General features: G+C 38.3%; 1 long non-coding RNA gene across 1 annotated transcript; it reads right to left on the minus strand.

Moving 5' to 3' along the window:
- Positions 1 to 347: 347 nt before the first annotated feature.
- On the minus strand, positions 348 to 892 carry LOC134219204 (uncharacterized). The gene is made up of 3 exons (XR_009981515.1): positions 765 to 892; positions 559 to 700; positions 348 to 488 (listed from the first exon to the last, which is right to left on the minus strand). It is a non-coding gene; the product is annotated as an uncharacterized LOC134219204 (long non-coding RNA).
- Between the last annotated feature and the right edge of the window lie 8,864 nt (positions 893 to 9,756).

A 9,756-nucleotide genomic window follows, 5' to 3' on the forward strand; every position in this document is an offset into this window, starting at 1 on the left:
TTAGTACACAGAAAGAAAAAACACTATTAAAATTAAAAAAACCATTGGTGAAAATAAAAAGTTGCGTTGGTTCTTTTTCGTAGAGAGTTGTGAATGTTCAAAATAAAAGTACGTTCACTCTCGCAACAACCATGATATAAAAGTAGCTTGCCGTTCTGAAATTAAAAATTCGAACTTTTAAAGATAAATTGTGGTACTGTCAAATGAAATGGTTGCACTGTAAAAATAGTATGTGTAATTTTTAGTTCACTAATCATCGAAAATTGGCCAAACCTGCTAACCCACCCCCTCCCGCGGGATTTTCCCTCCATTTTATTTAAAATGATAGATTCGTTTTTATTCATGAGATTTTATTTTTTATTTTCATTCCATTTTGAACTTACATCATCACTATTTTGTATGGTCATGTGTGTATAGAATGTTCCTATTCTGCTTTTCCGTCGGTAAACCATCTGTTTCCAAATTTTGTTCCGCTGGCATTTTTAGACCTATAGAGAAAATTCCAGTTTTTGTTACGATCAAGATGTAAGTGATATCTAATAATTTATGCAAACGAACCTGTTTATCGGCTTCCACACGTTGGCAATACACAACTTTTAGAAAAATGCCCACTTTTTGTACCGCTTAGTGCTCGAAGAGGTCGTTTTTCCCTTCGATAAACCATCTCTGGATATAAATGATTCTTTCGCCGGGATCGATTCTGTAAAATGAATTACTGGTTCTAATCACAAAACTTAATAAATTGTTATTTCAATCGAACGAACCTGCTTTACTATCCGATTATTTGGGATCTGCATTCCACCGTTGGAATCCGGTTGGCGTTTCAGAAGTCAGCCAGTTATCCGGAACTTTTGTTTTGCGATGACGGAATAAAAATACACCGATAACTCCAAATGCTTAGACGAGATGAATACACTGTGAGAAATGTATTCGAAAGTTTAGCATAAGTGAAATTGCATTCTATATAAATAGTTTGTTGCTAATTTGATTGTTATATGCATGGTAAGAGTTGAAAGCGGTTAAATTTGTAGTTAAATAAATATTAAAATATATTTTGCCATCACTTGAAATGCCTTTTTTACCCGAGTTTACCACTTGATGTGAAATGAGTAATTCATTTTATTTTTCTTAAGGTGTCCCAATCTAAAATGTTGTGCTGAGCTTTTATTATGTGATCTGACAGTTCGACAATTTTCATGGGTAAAGTATGAACTTTTAAATGTATAACTGAAAGAGAAAAAAAATACTTTTAGAACAATTAATTGACTTTTGCGATGCGCATTTCAACTTTTATTTTTACGAAAATAAGTCACTTTTTAATTGTAAAGTAGGACATATTTAGAAAAACAGTATTATTTTTTTCTGTGTATTGGTGAGGCAACTTGTACGAAAAAGTGACGAAAATTTGAGGTGGGTGGAAATGGGGTGGTAAAAGCTTGTCAGCTGCTACATAATGTTGCCAGATGCAACAAAATGTTTATTTTTGAGCATTGATGAAATATTTATTAGGGAACGTCCACAAATTACGTAACGCTTAGAGGGGGGAGGGGGGGTTGAGTGAAGTGTGACGATCCATACAAAGTTTTCAGAAGCTTCATACAAAAAGTGTGACATAGGGGGGAGGGGGTTGAAAATTCCAATTTTTGCGTTACGTAATTAATGGATCTTCCCTTATATGGAAACTTATTTTAAATTTCTTCGTACACCACTGGGCTTTCAACGTACAGTGTTGGGGAAAGTACAGTAAAACATTTTGATTCTCCGAATATTTACATTTTATCCGGTAAAATTTCGTGCACTGAGCAGTCGAGCACACTGAGACAGAAATTAAGTCTTTTTTATTCTTCATCCGCAGACTGTTTGTTTGCTGCTGCGTGAGTCTCGTGCGATCCATCCACACTTTCTTGTGCGCAGTGCAAATAGAACAGAATCGAGTTGAATTAGGCTGTGGCACACAGCCTTGAAAGAGTGCTAGCCACAGATACTGATTTATTAGTTCTAATCTGTAAAATGAGTAAGGAATAACGAAATGTATATTTGCCACCAAAACCGCCCGCTCGGAAACGTCTTCTAGAAATCTCCCGTGATATCTCTGAGACAAAAAAATTAGTCTCCTAGATATTTTTGGTCGATTTCTAGAACCTGTCAGACCTCAAATCCGCCTCAAATGCAACAACCGTTTGAACCGGTGTCTACCTCAAATTTTAGACGAGTAGACCGTTTGAACCGGAAAGGATTTGACATAACGGTTCTCTTAGATAACGCAGAGATATCTCCTAGACATTAGTACCACAGCTCTACTAGATTTTTATTAGATATGATTTAGATATGGGTACCTCGATTCTTCTTCTTAGCATTCTTTTTTCGGCTTGTTTACAAAATAGTTTTTGTGGGCATATTTATTTTGATTTTATTCTTTATTTTCTTTTCAGCATTATATTTGTACATTTTTTTAAATTTAGATTAATTGCACTTAATTGTCTTGTTTGTCTTATTTGGTTTATTTGGCTTATTTAGCTTAAGTGTGTTGGCCGTGCGGTAAGAGGCGCGGCTACAAAGCAAGACCATGCTGAGGGTGGCTGGGTTCGATTCCCGGTGCCAGTCTAGACAATTTTCGGATTGGAAATTGTCTCGACTTCCCTGGGCATTAAAGTATCATCGTGTTAGCCTAATGATATACAAATGCTGAAATGGTAACTTGGCTTAGAAACCTCGCAGTTAATAACTGAGGAAGTGCTTAATGAACATTAAGCTGCGAGGCGGAAATGTCCCAGTGGGGGATGTAATGCCAATGAAGAAGAAGAAGAAGTATTGTTTATCTTATTTGGCTTACTTGTCTCATTTGTCTTATTGGCTTAGGGTCAATTTTTTCATCTCCGCTTAACTGTTTAGCGGTGCTTACCCAAGTAACCATGAAGCTATATATGCCTGTAAAAAACACAGCCCCAAAAGTTGACTTAAAGTGGAAAAGGGCAATTATAAGACCGAATTAATGGTTCATTGCTTTGGCATGTTGAAATAAAGCACCAGTAATGCATCGCTGCATTCGTACTGCTGATTTAGAGTATCGTTGTCTGACAGTTGATAAATAAATGCAACAACACATCATTAAAACAGATCTAATGCAATTAGCATTTAGCATGCCGATTTGTGATTGATATATGTGCTATATTGTAATGCTTGGTGTTACTTGGGTACTCATACACTTATGATTTAAGATCTCATTTGTCTATTTGACTCACTTGTCTTATTTGCCTTGTTTGTCTTACTTGTCTTATTTGTTTTATTTTTGTAATATTTATAGTTGGTCTTATTTGGCCTATTAGTCTTGTTGATCTTATTGAGCTTACTTGTCTCATTTGGTATATTTGTCTTATTTCGTTAATTGTCTTGATTGTCTTATTTGGTTTACTTGTCTCATTTGTCTTCAACCGTCTAAGACAAGTTAAGTAACCTCCATTTAATTCCGCCAATTATTTCGATATCTTTGCAGATACGTATTTCGACCACAACTGTGTGGTCGTTTTCAGTGTCTCGTACTTGACTCGACTTGACTCAAATCGAGTCAAATATGAGACACTGAAGACGACCACACAGTTGTGGTCGAAATACGTATCTGCAAAGATATCGAAATAATTGGTGGAATTAAATGGAGGTTACTTAACTCGTCTTAGACGGTTGAATACATTCCACTAAAAAGAGCTTAAAATATTTCATCTCATTTGTCTTCAGTTCAATCAAAGTTAATTGCCTATTTCCGGGGATTAAACAACCCGACTTGGACGTTAATTTGTCATTTGTCTTGTTTGTCTTATTTCGCTTAATTGTCTTGATTGTCTTATTTGGCTTACTTGTCTCATTTGTTTATTTTGATTTATTTGTCTTATTTTGCTAAAAGTGTCTTGTTGTCTATTTGGCTTTCTTGTTTCATTTGTCCTACTTTGTTTAGGGCCGATTTCTTCACCTCCGCTTAACTCTTAAGCGAAGTTGAAGAAAACGACCCTTATTTGTCTTATTTGGTTTATTTGTCTCATATGTATTGTTGGTCTTCTTTGGTTTACTTGTCTCATTTGTTTTATTTCGCTTCATTGTTTTATTAGTCTTATTTCGCTTGATTGTCGTGTTTGTCTTATTTGGCTTCTCCCATTTTTCTTACTCCACTCATTTGTCCTATTTGGCTTACTTGTCTTATTTGTCTTATTTGGCTTACTTGTCTTCAAAAAAAATATTTTAAGCTCTTTTTAGAAGAATGTATTCAACCGTCTAAGACGAGTTTACTGCCGTTATACGCATAACTGTCCCATGTACATATATAGGAAATCCCAGCAAACATGGGACAAATATGCGTAAAACGGCCGTTTAGTACTTTCCATTGAATTCCACTACGTTTTGTTATCTTTGAAGATACGTATTTCGACCTCAACTGTGAGGTCGAAATACGTATCTGCAAAGATAACAAAGCGTAGTGGAATTTAATGGAAAGTACTAAACTCGTCTTATATAATGACACACTGGTGGTATAAGTACCATGGTACAAGAATCTTGAAATGCGTACCGTACCGATTATTGTCTTCATCAAAGATAGTCTTGAAATAATTTTTTTGTCCTCTTGTACCATGGTACAAGTACCACAGGTGTGTCCTTAGTATTAGATGGTTTACTTGTCTTGTTGGTCTTATTTGGCTTACTTGTCTCATTAATCTCGTTGGTCTATTTTGGTTTATTTGTCATATTTAGAGCCGATTTCTTCACCTCCGCTTAGTTCTTAAACCAGGTTTAAGCGTATGGGTAAGCACCGCTTAAGAGTTAAGCGGAGGTGAAGAAATTGGCCCTTAGCCTAATAGTCTTGTTTGTCTTATTTCGCTTAATTGTCTTGTTTTTCTTTATTTGGCTTATTTGCCTCATTTGTCTTTTTTGTCTTATTTCGCTTAATTGTCGTGTTTGTCTTATTTGGCTTACTTGTCTCATAAGTCACGTTTGTCTATTTTGGTTTATTTGTCTTATTTAACTTAATTGTCTTATTTGGTTTATTTGTCTTATTTAGTTTAATTGTCTTGTTTGACTTCTGACTTACTTGTCTTATTGGTGTCAGACCATTAGGCCGACCGGTCATTGGTCATTCTTCCTGCTTCATTCTTGCTTCTTCCTTCTTCCTTCTCCCTTCTTTGTTCTCCGCTATTTCTTCTTTTTTATTCGCTCTACTTTCTTCCTTCTTCTTACTTTTCTTCTTTATTTTTCCATCTTTCTCCATTCTTTTTTTTCTTCTTTTCTTTTTTCCTTCTCTTTCTTCTCTCATCTTTCTACAATCTCTCTTCTTCCTTCTTCTTTCTCTCTTCTTCATTCTTCTATTTTCTTTCTTTCTTGATCCTTCTTCATTCTTCCTTCTTCGTTGCTCCTTATTTGTTGTTCTTTAATCTTTATTCCGTATTCCGCTTCCTTTTTCCTTCGTCCTTCTTTCTATTTACTTCTTCCTTCCTTATTTTTCCTTCTTTCTTCTCCATTCTCTCTTATTATTTATTCCATCTTTCTTTTTATTTCTTCTCTCTTCCGTTTTTCTTCTTCCTTCTTCATTTATTCATTTATTTGGCTTACTTTACTAGTCTCATTTGTCTTATATGGCATATTTGTCTTATATTGCTAATTGTCTTGTTTGTCTTATTTGGCTTACTTTTCTAGTTTGTCTTATTTTCTTCTTATTTCTCTTAATTGTCTCATTTGTCTTATTTGGCTTACTTTGTCTCGTTAGTCTCGTTTGTCTATTTTGGTTTATTTGTCCTATTTTGCTTAATTGACTTGTTTGTCTTATTTGGCTTACTTGTCTCATGTATTATTTAGCTTACTTGTTTCAATTGTCTTACTTGTCTCTTTTGTATTATTTGCCTTACTTGTCTTGTTTGTCTTATTTGACTTATAATTGTCTGTTTAGCCTTGTTTGTATTTTTGGGTTTATTTACCTTATTCCAAAAATGAAGTGATCAATTTTGTTTAACAAATGCGTATGCGTGAAAAAGTAAGCATAAAATTAACAAAACTGAACTTTTAGTGGAATGTCTTCGCGGTGGAATTAAATGGGATAGTAGGAACTCGTCTTACGAAAAGTGGAAATTGATTCGTACTAATTCCTTACATAAATAACAATGGAAATTGTGCGCAATTGCGTGCTTTTGCACGCAGGTCAATTTTGGACTTTCTAGTAGGGGGTTTCAGTCTCCTAATTTTTTACAGCCACATTCAATAGAGCGGTGGGAAATGTGGAAAAAAAATCCTCCTTAGCCTTAGTGAAAAACAAAATGAAAACCTATCGGCCTCTCTCCGCTGGTGGGTAACAAAAACTCATCTCCAAAATCATCCGTGTCTCCAGGGCTCTACCGATGTCAATCGTTCCACCGTTACCGATTCTTGACAACCGCAGTCGAATCAAATCCACAGTCTGAAATTAGGAGGGAGAAGAGATGCAGATTATAAATATAAGATCTTAAAAATATTTTTTAGGGTAATCTGAATCCAACTCACCTGCTGTGACACCGAGCTGATGGCCGGCTCGTTATTTAACCACCAATCATGTCGAATCCGTTTTGCACAACCACGTCCTACGTGATTTGGTCTTGGATCGCGTGCTTTAAACGTGAAAAGCTTCTCCAACTTCCAGTACTGCACATTTTCATGCTTCAGATCGTCAACATATACCCAACCAGCAGGGTTTGGAAATGTGCGACAAAATCTGCTCCACAGCGAAGAGCCGTTTCCACATACTATATCAACATATACTGAGAGTCTAGCCGCGTATTAAAAACCTAATGGTCATACAAAATCGAATGACTCGATACAGTACGGTGCGCCAGATTCCACCAAGGCCAACGCCATAAACGTACACCTGCTTATACGTACAGCTTATACAGGATTTGCTCGATGACTTTGACCAGCATGTGACGTTCCTGACTTTTGAGAAGTGAGACGATTCGGTTGAGCAGCGGTCCAGTGCCGAACTCACGTGCTTTATCGATAATTTGGTGGACAGATGACTTTTACATCGGAGGAGTTCCGTACTTGGATTTAAAAAAGCAGTTTTATAATTTTGCTTCCGTTTGCTATTCAGGGCATGAGCTTGAGATGAGAGCTTGCCGAAATTTCCGGTTTCATAAAAGGCATAGATATTCCCTTTGGGTTGGTTGATGGTAAATTTGACGCTGTTGTCCTTGACTTGAACAAAAAACAATGATGGGTTCCTGTCGGAGTTGGGTTTGATGTTGCCATGTGGCATGCGGAGTTGGTGTCATCCCGATCGAAGGTGCCATCGCTCACGGGGTAGTATTGAAGAGTGTCTCGTTTCGAGATCGACGTTTTGAAGCTGGTGTGGTGTCCTCCGGATGTCCGGGATTAACCGTTTGGTTTAAGGCGTGCCGACGAGCTACACTTGATCGTGCTGACATGACGTCCCAAATGCGGAGGCTTGGTGTTGCCATTGCTTCACTTCCGTCTCCATTGAAATTGAAATTGTTGCTTCTACTAACTCCTGCGAATCTGTAAGACAATATCACGTTTAGACTTAGTTGTGCGTATTTTCACACAACCTAATGCTGTCCAATAAGTAGCTCAAAGTAGCTCGAAGTTATTCCCATCGCTCTCATGTCCATTTGTTGACAAAAAAAGAACGAGCAGGACAGGAACAACTTCGAGCTACTTCAAGCTGCTCATTAGACAGCACTCTTGTGTAAGTCAAATGAGAGGTTTCGACTATTCCCATTGCATTCGAAATGCCTTACGCCGGAGGAATCCCTACTGGATTCCCGAAGAAATCCCCAGAGAAACTCTACTGAATTTTTGGAGGAATCACTACTGAAACACAATGCCTGAAGGAATCCCTGCTGGATTACCGATAGAATCCCTACCGGATTTCCGAAGGAATCCCTACTGGATTCCCAAAGGAACTCCTACTGACTTCCCGAAAAAAAAGTTAACTGGATTTCCGAAAGAATCCCTACTGGTCTCTGAAGGAATCACTAATGGATTCCCGAAGAAATCTCGAGAGAAACTCAACTGAATTGTCAAAAGAATCACTACTGAAACACTATGCCTGAAGGAATCCCTACTGGATTCCCGAAGGAATCCCTACTGGATTCCCGGAGGAATCCCTACTAGATTCCCGAAGGAATCCCTACTGGATTCCCGAAGGAATCCCTACTGGATTCCCGAAGGAATCCCTACTGGATTCCCGAAGGAATCCCTACTGGATTCCCGAAGGAATCCCTACTGGATTCCCGAAGGAATCCCTACTGGATCGAAGGAATCCTACTGGATTCCCGAAGGAATCCTACTGGATTCGAAGGAATCCCTACTGGATTCGAAGGAATCCTACTGGATTCGAAGGAATCCCTACTGGATTCCCGAAGGAATCCCTACTGGATTCCCGAAGGAATCCCTACTGGATTCCCGAAGGAATCCCTACTGGATTCCCGAAGGAATCCCTACTGGATTCCCGAAGGAATCCCTACTGGATTCCCGAAGGAATCCCTACTGGATTCCCGAAGGAATCCCTACTGGATTCCCGAAGGAATCCCTACTAGATTCCCGAAGGAATCCCTACTGGATTCCCGAAGGAATCCCTACTGGATTATTGAAGGAATATGTTCTGACACTTACCCTTGTGAGACATCCCCGTAGTGCAATGGCGATTTTTTCTCTTCCGTGGATGATGAACAGGAACTATGGTCCACTGATGTTGCTGCTTCAGATCGGTGAACTCATCCTGTTGCTTTTACAGTTCGTGGGGTGAAATGATTGCAACTAGCTGATCATATCAAACAGTACTTCCTTTGTGGTTTACCCAGGGTTTCTAGTAGCAACCGTTGATAGCCATTTATCTGACTTCCGTTTTCCGTCGTTAGGGAATGATTTATACGACGAATCAGCTTCGTTTTGTCCAAATGTTATTTCGCATCCGTTGGGGTGCCACTACCACCGCCGCCTCACTGTAACACATGAGACAAATCCCGTATCTTCTCTCGTTTTTTCGCGAAATCAACCAGACGAATTATCACAATTTTAACTTCCATCGGATTTATCGTCGGTAGTAAACTGTTATGATTAACCGAATCAGCTTCATTTTCTCCGTGTTTTCTGCTTCCAATGGACACCTTCCACGCAACCGCCACCTCACTGAAACACAAACCAAATCTTCTCACTTTTTTCAGTTTAAAAACAAACAGGTCGAATTATCACTTTTACTTCCTTCGTAACCACCGGGTTTTCCGTCGGTACGGGAACATAACGTTTTTTGTCGGTACGAAAACGATGCGACGAATTAGCTTCATATTGACCACATTTTTCGCTTTCGACGGACTCCCGCAGACACAATTCCCAGTGCCACCGCCGCCTCACCAAAATACACAAGCCGAACACCGTTTTTCGTGGAATAAACCGGTCGATTGTTGCCATGTACGAAGAGAATTTATTCAACTACCTCGAGAACCGGGAAACTCGAGATTTTTTCAACTTTTTCCCCAGTTTTTTTCGACTACAAAAAGCACAAAAAAACTACATTGACGACTAAACCGATTCAAGTGCGATTGTATTGAAGTAAACAAATAAGCACACTCGCATAAATCGAAATGTGATATACATTTGGTTCGAGCCCAAACTAGTTTTGAAACTTGACTAGGGTGGTTTGTGTCTTATTGAGGTAGATTCCTGTTCGCTTTTAGACATTTTTCAATGCGGGCGGCTATACGTTGAGAAATTATTCTACGAAAACAGTGA

The sequence above is a fragment of the Armigeres subalbatus genome, chromosome 3 (genome assembly GCF_024139115.2).
Source record: "Armigeres subalbatus isolate Guangzhou_Male chromosome 3, GZ_Asu_2, whole genome shotgun sequence".
In the NCBI taxonomy this organism is placed as follows: domain Eukaryota; kingdom Metazoa; phylum Arthropoda; class Insecta; order Diptera; family Culicidae; genus Armigeres; species Armigeres subalbatus.